This window comes from Cervus canadensis, chromosome 27, assembly GCF_019320065.1.
Source record: "Cervus canadensis isolate Bull #8, Minnesota chromosome 27, ASM1932006v1, whole genome shotgun sequence".
Classification (NCBI taxonomy): domain Eukaryota; kingdom Metazoa; phylum Chordata; class Mammalia; order Artiodactyla; family Cervidae; genus Cervus; species Cervus canadensis.
The window spans coordinates 46992058-47004763 of NC_057412.1; the positions used below are offsets into that span (position 1 = coordinate 46992058).

General features: G+C 38.1%; 1 long non-coding RNA gene across 2 annotated transcripts in view; it reads right to left on the reverse strand.

Annotated features, from left to right (window-relative positions):
• The window catches only part of LOC122428703, a 242651-nt gene extending 231561 nt beyond the window's left edge, over positions 1-11090 (reverse strand). The window contains exons 1-2 of one of the 2 annotated variants that reach the window (XR_006265798.1): positions 10835-11090; positions 805-983 (exon numbers count right to left, since the gene is read on the reverse strand). This is a non-coding gene — a long non-coding RNA (uncharacterized LOC122428703). The remainder of the gene's footprint in view (positions 1-804; positions 984-10834) is intronic. The other variant, XR_006265802.1, reaches the window with a different exon arrangement.
• Between the last annotated feature and the right edge of the window lie 1616 nt (positions 11091-12706).

Below are 12706 nucleotides of genomic sequence, written 5' to 3' on the forward strand. Positions count from 1 at the left end.
AATACTAGTTTTCTTGGCTGCTTTCTCAAGAGAAGTGAGGGGAGTGTAGAAAGAAAACACAAGAAAGATTTTCACCCTTCCTCATAAAAATAAGTACAAATCTTTAACGCACCCTTCAGTATTCCAAGGGTAACTAGGCATCCTGCTTGATTTGCATGCTCCTAGTTTCCTTTTGAATGTATCATTATTGTAGTAAGGAGATGCAGATGCTTAAATTAATTTTATTGTTAATGCCTCAAGGCATTTTTAGGAAAAACGTACAAAGCTTTTAAAAATCCAATAAATTATACAGAACCTTAATTTACTTTGTGCTATACCTTCAACTGAGGAAGGACATAAAGTGCTCTTGAATTTAGATCTTGCTTTTATCACCAATTGAAAATGTATTTGCCTTTTACTAAAATGGGCAAGACACATTCCTGGAATGTTATTTATGTGCTAACAATCCCTCATTAGTTGTATAAAGTATTACATCTTGACAAAATTGATAAGAAGCTTATAAACTATCTTATTAATCTGAAAATAATGATAGCTTGTAGACATATTATGTCAAACCCACATCAATAGAAATAAAATTTTCCTGGAATCATTCAATAAAAATGTCTATTCATCCACTCTATCCTCAAGGCACAGAATCCTGACTGCAATTGTCAGCAGAAATTCCATCAATTCAGTTAATTATGTGTAACAACATCTGGGGTAGGTTAAATAAGTGTTTTATAAAGATTAAAAAAAAAAAAAAAAAAAACCTGGAGAATGATAAAACGCACCCTACAGATTAGAGAACAAATTCAGTTTACTCACTTGTAACCCAGTTGAGATTGGACCTCACTGGGCTTTCCTTCTCTACTCCCAAACAAGCCCTGAAGCCAGGCTTGATGCATCAGAGCTCAACACACAGAAACGCAACTGGAATCAGGCAATGCCAAACGTAAGTGGTTCCGGTTGCTCCACCAGCAGGAGCCAGGAGCAAGGCTTTGAAACTGCAGAAGCAAAGAGGAAATTGTCTGAAATTATCTGTAGCTTAAAGCCTAGTTGGCTACTTGTGATTAGCCGACCTCAGTGTTTTGACTTGGTAACCCTAGGGCATTTACAGGCTCGGAGTTTGGTTTGCTTACATGGGTCCCAGCACTGGAGCCACCTCAGTCTAACGGCCTCCCTGCTTAATTAAACAAGAGGCTTTGTTTTGTCTTTATTTTTTAATAATAAAACTCCACTACTGATACTAAAGCTAAGTTTCACTCAGCCTCAAACACACGCATCCTCTGCTCACTCACCCGTGGCCTACTCCTGGGCCAAGCATGCAGAGCCTCCTTCCAGGGGAATCCTGAAGCCAGAAGAAATGACTCAGCACTATTCTGGTTCAGCATCCGGTCCCTGTTAATCATCTAATTCTTTTCACCTGCAGACATTATCTGCATTTCACACTGATGATATCTTCCACAAGTATCTATTGTAATGGCCACTTTTTAATCTCACTGTTTTCAATACAATGCAAAAGTAACTTTCGATCTCTATTACACATGGCAAAATTCATCATTTCAACTGTGGCCTCCCTCAAATGCATTTCCGTGGCATTGCTTTCTTCGCAAATGTCCTGCAAAATCCTGACTGCAAGTGTTTATTATCTGAGAAAAATTCTCTCAGCTCTGCATAATCTCCACTGTGAGTCTGTTTTTCTTCTCTCCTGTATTACATCTCTTATCTACCATAAGCCATTTCAGTAGAAGGATTTTTATCTCACTCTTGCTCTGGTAGAATTTTCAGGTTGCATTCAAACAGAAAAAAAAAGTTACCCTCCTTGATCAGTTACAATCTCTTTGAAATATTCTATTCACCAGGATTAAATAATCTTTAGATGTAATCACTACAGACTTTCTGTTTAGCTATCTCATTCACTTCTTCCTGGGATACTGAGGCCATGGGAGTAACCAATAATCTTGGGGTGAGTCAGAAGGGAGCCTCCCCTTTATCAGTCCAAGCCAATCATCTCAAATAGCCAGGGCTGGTAAAAAGCAGGTACACACAAAAGAATTGAAAGCAGATATATATATATTGATACTGATCACATAAATATAAAATTACTGAGAGAGATCCTGGCTTCCCAGGCAGTACAAGTGGTTTAAAAAAAAAAAAAAAAAAAACCCTCCTATCAATGCAGGAGACTTAAGAGTCACAGGTTTGATCCCTGGGTTGGGAAGATTCCCTGGAAGAGGGCATGGCAACCCACTCCAGTATTCTTGCCTGGAGAATCCCACGGACAGAGGAGCCTGGCGGGCTGCAGTCCATAGGGTCGCAAAGAGTCAGACACAACTGAGGTGACTTGGCATGGAAGAGAGATCCTAAGCCAATTATCATCCAGTCATCGCTCTAAAACTATGGACATTGGTGAGAGAGTCTCAAACTGGAAGTTCTGTTATTCCTTGAGAAGAAGTAGCAGTTTCAGAAGAATTCTTGCCATTTTAAAAGTTTGTTATTGACTTATGCCAGGGTTGACAGCAGCAGTGGACCCTGGAGCTCCTTGGAACCATACTCTTAGACACTTTAAAGCTGAACATCCTATAATGTAAGACCAAACAAAAACAGGCTACCCTTCAGAAGTCCATTCGAATTTTCAGTTATTTAAGCCTTGCCCTGGAGACAGTCTAAATTAGATGTGTCTCTGAATATCACTCCATTTCTCCAACTCCCAATTTCTTTTCACTGCCCAAGCTTCCATTAACAATCTTCAATCATTCCATTTTTAGGGTTTTTAATAAAGTACTTGAAGTTTTATATAACTCTCAGAATCAAACGGCTTCTTAAAAATGCACATGCTTCTGAAATGCCTTTGAACTAGTTCATTTTCAAACATGCCCCAGATAGATATTTCAACAGATATTAAAACTGTTCAGTAGTTCCAGGTGTAGTGAATTTTAGCTCTTATGAGCAAGCCACATAGTTTTCCCTGTCAAAGAGCTTACCTGCCAAAACAGCATGATCCAAACTATCCCCTTCTTGACCCAAGATAATAAGTATGAAAGAAGCATTTAATTTACAGAGATACAAATTGGTGATTAAGCAGAAAAGACAGCGCAAAAAGCGCAGCTTGTGATGAAACTTGGAAGCTGACTTGCAGGTGAGCACAGTTCTTGGTCCCAAATCTTTCTGCTGGCACCGGTGTTGGCTTTGACTGCAGAAGGGTCATTAAAGTGCACTGTACCAGCTACTCTTGATGGACAGACACGTCAGACAGGAGTGACGTATTTAACTCATCTGCCCAGCAGCTCTTTTTTCTCAGAAGTCTAAAGAGAGCACCTCCACGAATAAAAATGAACTCCCAGATTTTGGTTTCCTTCTCCAGGGCAAGCACATCTAGTGTGGACTTGAATTATATCCATGCAGATTTGTATATATTCAAGTTTCTACAGCTAAACAGAATCCTGTTGGAGCTTGAAGAAATCAAGTGGTGAATAATAAAGAATATCTTGTGAACTATTTCTATTCTACATTTTCTTTTAAGAATTAGCACACTTAAGTTTACTTAATAACACACACTAATTTTTGTACAATCTGATCTCAAATGCCTTAGTTGAGGCAGATATTTCCAGGCTTGTAGAGCACATGGTTTCTGTCTTCAGGTCATTTCAGACTAACATGCCAGGTGCAATCATAGCAAATAGTACAGGATGGAAAAGAGAAACAGGGAGATGTTTTCTCATTAAAGGAAAAATCTCTTCTTTCCTGCTTCTTCAGAAGTAAAAATATTTTATCTCTACTTTCATGATACTTATTACTTAATTATAAGCAATATCATCATATAAGGTTTTAGAGACATTGGTTCCAAGCATATTGGACCTCTTAGTTCCACTCAGAGAGAATTTTCAATCACCTGCTCATCAGAGTCCTCATAGGAAAACCACCAGGACTGGAATACAAGCTCCATCAAAGAGGCTGCTCCATTTCATTGTGGTAAAGCAGCTCATTTTCGGGGAGCCTTAAGGTGTTAAGGACCTAGCCAAGGCTATAGAGGGAAACAGTCATTGCTGGATATTTTAATGCTCAAACTACTCGGCCAGTTTATACTTTAAAGACTGGTCTGAACAACAGCAGTTACTGCACCTCCTCCAAAGAAACACACTCTTAAAATCAATTACATCTCTTATATTTGCATATTTAATTTCTTCCAATACTCAGTTTACATGGATTTCAAATTGTTGACCTATGATTTTCAACTTCAAAATGATTTCCAAAAACTATTCATCCAGGGAATCAGTTCTTGACAGTGGCATTTTCTGAATTGCCAATAACAATCTCATTGTGCTCCTGTGAGGATTAAGTGTAATAACTTGCTTTATGCCCAGTCATTGTTTATCTTTGCAAAAGCAAAATTCTACTGTATATACAGTTGGCTTTCTGGGTTTGTTGGTTTTGTGTTTGATTTTATATTTAAAAAAAATGTCATGTTATTAAAACTCCTTCAAAAATATTTTTAATGTCTATCTGGTAGTCCGTTAATAGGAAGATCACAATTATTATAATAATATATTTATGGTTAGAGACTTCGATAGTTCTAGATTATTTATATAAATAACATTGTGGTGAACATTTTATTTATAGAAATCCTTATCGGCAAATGTATTGCTATATTTCTGGTTACTTTCTTTCAATTTCTACCCTAATGTATTTATTTAGCTTGCAAGATTTTCTAAAAACCACACCATGCGAAAGAAAACCAAATTGCAAAACCATGTAATATATTCTTTGGAAGCCTGTGTAACTTGTTTTCTATTAATTCAATAATTTTCCAACTGAAAAAAATAACTGTCTAAAAATTTAATATCTTTGGGGGAATAAAAACATGCTCAACTGAATACTGTTCAAGCAGGATGATAGCTTTATATTCCACTAATTTAAACTAGAACATACTTCATACAGTAAAACACTGCAACTAGTATATTTCTCTCACATCATAAAGAATGAGATCTTTCATCAAGTTATTCAGAGAGGGACTTCGTTGGTGGTCTAGTGGCTAAGATTCCGCTCTCCCAATGCAGGGTGCCTGGGTTCGGGGAACTAGATCCCACATGCCAAAGCTAAAAAAAAAAAGATTCTGCATGCCACAACTAAGACCCAGCACAACCAAATAAATAAGTAAACTTTTTTTAAAAAGTTATGCAGAGAAAAGCTCAAGTCAACATAGCCTTCCTCATGAGACTAAATGTTTATATTCTTACACCATGTATGATATTGTTCTAGGTGACAGCAGATTGCAGACTAAACGTACGAAGTCAGGACCGCAAGCAGGCTCCAGACACATTCGTAACTCTGCCGCTGCTTACCCCAGGTCCTCCTGTTCACCTACATCCAGCTACTTCAGTTTTTACCCTAATGTATTTATGATTCTATTCCCATCTGATATTTCAGTCATCCCAGCCTAAGAAGGAAAGGAAAGGACTAATTTGTAGGCATTACTCAGAAGAAAATGTTTAAAAGCTCGTCAGAATTTAAATCATGTATTATTTGAATAATACCAAAGTCCATAATGCAACTATGAAAATAAGCATCAACTACTTATCTGAGAGAAGATTAATTTGTATCGTATGTAGCTTAAAGAATAATAATTCAATTTAAATGCCTGTGAATAGTTTTGAGAAAGAAGTCTGTTAAGAATAAGAAAGAAGAATTGAAATTGGAAAGAGAAAAGATAATAGCACTGATGTCTTATTTGTCAGCCTGCACTAAAACACAATTATAACAATGGACCACTGTGAATCCAAGAACAAAATCAAATATAATCTCTGTGCAAAAAAGGCTCATTGTCTTCCAAGCTGTGTGAAGACAAAGACACCTCTACTAACCTCAAAGAGGTTTTAGATGTGGCCATAAATGAGCACTTTACAGAATTTTCCGTTCAATTACATTATACTTGTCAACATGCCAAAGTAGAATAGCATACTCAAAACCTTATATATTAAAATATATCAATTTTCCATCAAATAGTTGTTGAGAACTTACTATATGTGCCTAAAAATATATTTGACATTAAGGTCCCAGAGGGCTTAAAATATACTATGAAAGTAAATTATTTCACTATTATTATCATCATAAATTCAAGCAGTGTACCATAAAAAAATACATCTATCTAATGAGATCGGTTTTCGATTAAAGCCTTTCAAAAGACTTTATATAAATATTTTTCAATAACTTACTAGAAAACCTATTCCAATAATGGCCTAGATGACTGAAGCTATGTTTTGGAACATCTAATCTAACAGTTAGCACCTTTGTCCACCAGAGAGAAAACCTCCAAAACTGTTTCAGGTTTTCTGCCATGATTAGAGTCAAGGAAAGTCTGAAGGAGATAAATATATAAACAAAGTAAAGAAAATAAAAGGGGGGCTTTGGTTCTATTTTGGCATTGCCTTTCTTTGGGAATGCCAAAGAATGCTCAAACTACCACACACTTATACTTATCTCACACGCTAGTGAGGTAGTGCTCAAAATTCTCCAAGCCAGGCTTCAGCAATACCTGAACTGTGAACTTCCAGATGTTCAAGCTGATTTTAGAAAAGGCAGAGGAACCAGAGATCAAATTGCCAACATTCGCTGGATCATCGAAAAAGCAAGAGAGTTCCAGAAAAACATCTATTTCTGATTTATTGACTATGCCAAAGCCTTTGACTGTGTGGATCACAATAAACTGTGGAAAATTCTGAAAGAGATGAGAATACCAGACCACCTGACCTGCCTCTTGAGAAACCTGTATGCAAGTCAGGAAGCAACAGTTAGAACTGGACATGGAACAACAGACTGGTTCCAAATAGGAAAAGGAGTACATCGAGGCTGTATATTGTCACCCTGCTTATTTAACTTTTATGCAGAGTACATCATGAGAAACCCTGGGCTGGAGGAAGCACAAGCTGGAATCAAGACTGTGGAAGAAATATCAATAACCTCAGAAATGCAGATGACACCACCCGTATGGCAGACAGTGAGGAAGAACTAAAGAGCCTCTTGATGAAAGTGAAAGAGGAGAGTGAAACAGTTGGCTTAAAGCTCAACATTCAGAAAACTAAGATCATGGCATCCAGTCCCATCACTTCATGGCAGATAGATGGGGAAACAGTGGCTGACTTTATTTTTCTGGGCTCCAAAATCACTGCAGATGGTGATTGCGGCCATGAAATTAAAAGACACTTACTCTTGAAAGGAAAGTTATGATCAACCTAGACAGCATTTTAAAAAGCAGAAACATTATTTTGCCAACAAAGGTCCATCTAGTCAAGGCTATGGTTTTTCCAGTGGTCATGTATGGATGTGAGAGTTGGACTGTGAAGAAAGCTGAGCACCGAAGAATTGATGCCTTTGAACTATGGTGTTGGAGAAGACTCTTGAGAGTCCCCTGGACTGCAAGGAGATCCAACCAGTCCATCCTGAAGGAGATAAGTCCTGGGTGTTCATTGGAAGGACTGATGCTGAAGCTGAAACTCCAGTACTTTGGCCACCTGATGCAAAGAGCTGACTCATTGGAAAAGACCCTGATGCTGGGAGAGAATGAGGGCAGGAGGAGAAGGGGACAACAGAGGATGAGATGGATGGATGGCATCACCGACTTGATGGACATGGGTTTGGGTGGACTCCAGGAGTTGGTGATGGACAGAGAGGCCTGGTGCCCTGTGGTTCACGGGGTCACAAAGAGTCAGACACGACTGAGCAACTGAACTGAACTGAACTTGGTTCTATTTTTAAAACTCTAATTAATCTGAAGTAATCTGTAACTGTGGGGGCAGAAGTTGAGTTCGTTCAGAGAGTACAAAGCAGGTAAAGCAAATGGAGATTTGGGGGTGGCTAGCTTGTGGTCACATATCAGCAGAGTGCAGTGCAGTAAACAGAAGGTAAAGCTTTGACCCTTACTCTTAAGAAACTTTCAACCCATTAGGATAGATCAGGTTGCAGAAATTTAGACAAAGGGCAAAAGTTTAGGAAAAGTAACCCAAAAAGTTTCCTTGAACTTTAAGAAATGGGCAGTATTTGTAGACAGAGGAAAAAGGCGAAGAAGACCAGGTGAGAAAAATGGCTTGATGATTCTTTAGGGTGATGATGAACCAAGCACATTCAGAAAGGTGGAGGGGATCAATCTGACAAGTGGTGACCGTCATGCTAAATTCCATAATATGAGAAGCAGACATCACCAAGCCAGCAGGCAGAAAGGGCAGACAAAGGTAGATGAAGATTTATAGGATGTTTGAAAGCATCTGGAAGTAGGGTGGATTTACATGTAAACTGGAAGTTGAGCACCCTACTTTAACCATTGGCATGTGACCTGCCCACTGCAGTGATGTTTTGAAGTACAATCCTCAAGTTTCTACTTCCATTCAATACTTTTTTCCACAAATATTTGTCAAGCCAAATAAAATTTTTATTAAATATCTACATAGAAAGGCTCATAACCAAATAAGCAAGTCCAATATCTTTCCTCCAGGCAGCCAGCCCCATACCACCATCCTGAGATGTCCAGGAATATGCTGATTTTCTAATCCAACCAGCAACTTGTTGCTTCTTTCTCAGAGCCTGGCCACTGATCCTACTGTTAAATGTGAGGCTTCAGTTCACAGTTGAAATGATATCCTTTGACTTTCCAATGATATCCTTTCTCTTTTCATCACTCTGCCCTCACCTCAATAAACCTTCAACATGAAGTAAAGAGACTGTCCCCTCCAACCATCCCAGGGCTACACAATCAAGGGTGTCTAAATTGGACTGGAATTTTTAGTCATTCGTTAGAGCAACTTGTCTTCAAGCCTGACATCACTTGGCTGATTTGGGACATTTTCTGACCAACTGTCAATTCAACAACTTCAACCCACTTTCCCCCTCACCAGTGGAAAAAGGTACGACAGCAGTCCACTTTCCAACCGCAATTTTTGCCAACATTGTGACTTTGGAAGATTTATTCACTCCTCAGCTCACAATCACCTATGTCTATCCCAGAGTATCAGTAACATCTAATCTCAGAGATAAAAGCCTATGTATTTGATCGCTCCTCCCCACTTCTTAATCACAAAGTCTTCATGTACATTTACCCGCCCTTCTCTGGATGCCCTTCAGTTGCCACCTGTCAATAGTTCCATAAAGATTTTAAATCCGATTTCACAAGATGCTTGTCATGGTGAGGAAAAGATAAATATTTCAATTAGTAGCTAGAGATGAGAAGAGCAAGAGAAAAGAGAGACAGACACAGAGACTATTGAAGTCTGCCGTTGTTTTGTTCTTATTACATTGATTCCTTTCTATTATTTACCTGTGCTTCAACAAGTACAATTTAAGACTAAATGCAACTAATTTGGTGACTATAAAAAGAGTCTAAAGTTGACTGCAGCAATAACAGGTTGAATAAAAATATGTATTGCAGTTTCATAAAAAAACAGGCATTTACCTCTCAAGTGTTCCCAAATGGATGTTTGAATAGACCTGACATATTTAATTTTAAAGTAGCTTATTGCTCAAGCTTAGTAGATGGATATATTCAATTATGATAAAGCATTACAAAACATTAAGTACTTCTCTGCTAATCTCAAGATAGTGACAAATTAAGAAGCACAATGTAAATATGTTTTCCTAGATTAGAATAAAAATAAAGAATGCAATTCAAAGAGTGATTAAAAAAAATTGGCAAATCTTAGAACCATAAAACTCTCTGCTCAAAATCCAAAATAATGATTAAAATGAAAATTTAGAATGGTACATTCAACTGTCAATATAGATGAGCATAATAGTCTATAAGTCACCAAAGATTTTGTCTATTCTAAGACATCTAAATGGCTAAACTTAACATTAAAATAATAAGTGAATGAATACCGAGAAAGCAACAGGAACATTTAGACTATTTTTGTACCTTCAGTACAAATTGAATTTAGCTGTGGAAGAAGCATCTCAACTGTTTCCAGTCTCTGAGAACATGTTGGGCCACTTAATATAACATCCTGGTCTATTGTTTGCTTTTTGATAGCAAACAAGATAGACTGATTGATCAAGTCCCTCATAGGTATTCATCTGATCAACAAATATTTGCTGAAGGATTATCATGTCAGACACTAGGAGAGAGGGTTTTCCCACATCACTTAATTGAAATTCAACAAATATTCTCAGGCTATAATGAGGATTAAATAAAGTAGTATTTGTACAGTGTTTAAAACAGTGTGTGGCACATGGCAAGTGCTATATAAATGTTTGTTAAATAAATTATGTTGAGGAGTCGATTGTAATATGATCTTGACATAAGATTTTGGTTGTTCTATTTCTTCTTTCTCAAATGTTTCTATGTGCACAAGAGATAATGGGAAAACCCTGAAATCCCATCCTGGAAGCACCTGGTACATGTTCATGAAACATCCAAGGCAATATCTGCCCATAAAAAAATCACCTGATAGAAAAGTTCCCTGGAGAAACAAAAATCCTGTAAGACTAGCATAACAAGTGTACCTTGCCTTTAAACATTTGTTTAGCATGTATTCACAAAACACTAATAAAAAGGTTCTGATTGTCATTTAATTTTCATAATAACCCTATGATACCATCATTACCCTACGTTACAGATGAGAAAAGTGAGGCGAAGAGCGGCTGAGTACCTTGCCCAGTAGTAAGAGGCACAGCCTAAATTCACACCCAGACAGTCTGGTTCCAGAGTCCAAGTTCCTAAACACTAAGTTAACATGTGGGTATAAAAAGGGGCCAATATTTATTAATATAAAGATCCTTGCCAGCTCTGTCTCCCCAAGTCACAACTCTTCTACCTATACCGGTTTACTTGCCGTGTGCTCCATACTGGGAAAGAAAATCAGCACAGACTTACCTTACATAAAGAGACACATCGAGGGCGCTTTGAAGTATGTACCCCCTAAACCACACAGAAAGTCAAAAAGGAGAAGTGAAGCACCAGATGACAGTCCAGGGCTTAAGTGTCTTAACCTTCATTCGATCATGTTACTAAGTAACCACTTTTGGCATTCAAATGTGCTTTGCAAGAAGAGCTGGAATCCATCAAGTATTGTCAAAGAACAGACTAGCCTTATATCCTCCTCAACTGATCAGAGGAAATTCCAACCTCTTTGCCCTCATCCTAGCCACTGCACCCCCTCACCCCCACCCTCAGTTAATCCACTGCAAATGAGGGTATGTACGCAAACTGCCGATCACAAAAGGCAGCAATTGCCAGTAACAGGAAGCATCTTTTCCATATGAGACAAATTACAATTGTGGAAGATGTTTGAAAGCTGTCTTTAAGTTAGAAATCCTGCCTAAGAGAATACAGAAAAGGAAACAGACTTTTCTCAAATAGTCAAAGACAAAGATGAATTTTAAAGTGGGACAGCGTATCCCCCTTTCTTGAAGACCAAAGAGACATTTCGGCAATTTACCAAGAAAAATTAAAGCTAGAAAGCAGCCAATAATTCCTCTGACTCAGAGACAAAGATCAAGAAAGACCCATCCCAGTTCTTTTTAAGGACACAGTAAAGTTGGCTTCTCTGTTCTTCCCACAGTTTAACTATGATGAGTGAAATAAGAAAAGAGTTTAACAGAGTGCAGAGCCTTTTTAGAATGCTTGCAACCACAGACCCTGCCAACTGCTGCTTCCTCGTTACTTGAGCACATTTCGGACCACTGAAGCTGGGCTGTCAGCTCCTGCTCAGATGATGATGATTCAATAAACAGAGAGACTTCAAGATGTTTTCTGCCCAAAATGTTTAAAACAGACACAGAGGCTTCACAGACCTCATGCCTGAGCCTCCCACAACCGCTCAGCCTAACCACTCTATCAATCATGATTATGTGGTGCCCTCCTCTGGCCTTGCGGCGGCAATTTAATTTAGTTCCTCTAAGATACTGAAAAGAATTCCTAAACCAAAGTCCAGGACAGAATCACAACCTTGTTCTGTCTGCACTTATAATTATTCCAATTTTCCAAAGCAAAGGAAAATTTGGTGAGGCTGCTTGCTTTTTAAACTCACAGTATAGTCAAGATGGTAAAATTTTGCTTTATGTTTTTATAAATACGCCCCAAGGAGACAAACAACTCTGTTTTTCACAGTTAAGATAAGCAGGCTACCTGGGCTCTGCTCAGAAGATTAAGGCAATTTACTTGGCAGAAATCATTCTGTAAAACTCAGCCTTAGAACACTGTGCAGTTGGAATCTGCATTTAAGAAAAAAAAAACAACCTCAGGTTAAATAATATTACTTGTTCCATGGGGTCACAAAGAGGTGGGCATGACTGAGCAGCTAAGCAGAGTGTTAGATCTGATTCAGGAGAATGACTCACTCTCACCAAGCTTATTTCAATGAATTTACATCAAGTCAGTTCAGTTCAGAGTAACTCATCAAGAATACAGCACAAATTCTTGCCCTATATTCTCAGGTATTTTCTTTATCCCATGAGAAATAGGATCTTAAGCATGAAAATTAGAAATCAATGTCAGACTTCAAATATGAGACACAGCAAAAGGTGCTGGAAGACTTTCATATGTTTTTATGGGCTAAAGAAGGCAATTTTCTTATTTGTAAAGATTTTGGATTAAATGGGAAAAAAATAATATTGTGGAAGGCAAACAACCGCTATTATCTCAAAGTTATTCACCAGCCTTCACCCAAGTCCCGTGGTCCGATCACAGAAAGCTTCCAGAACCCCAAAGCGAGTTTCTTCTCTGTATCTAAGGCCTCCAGCACTG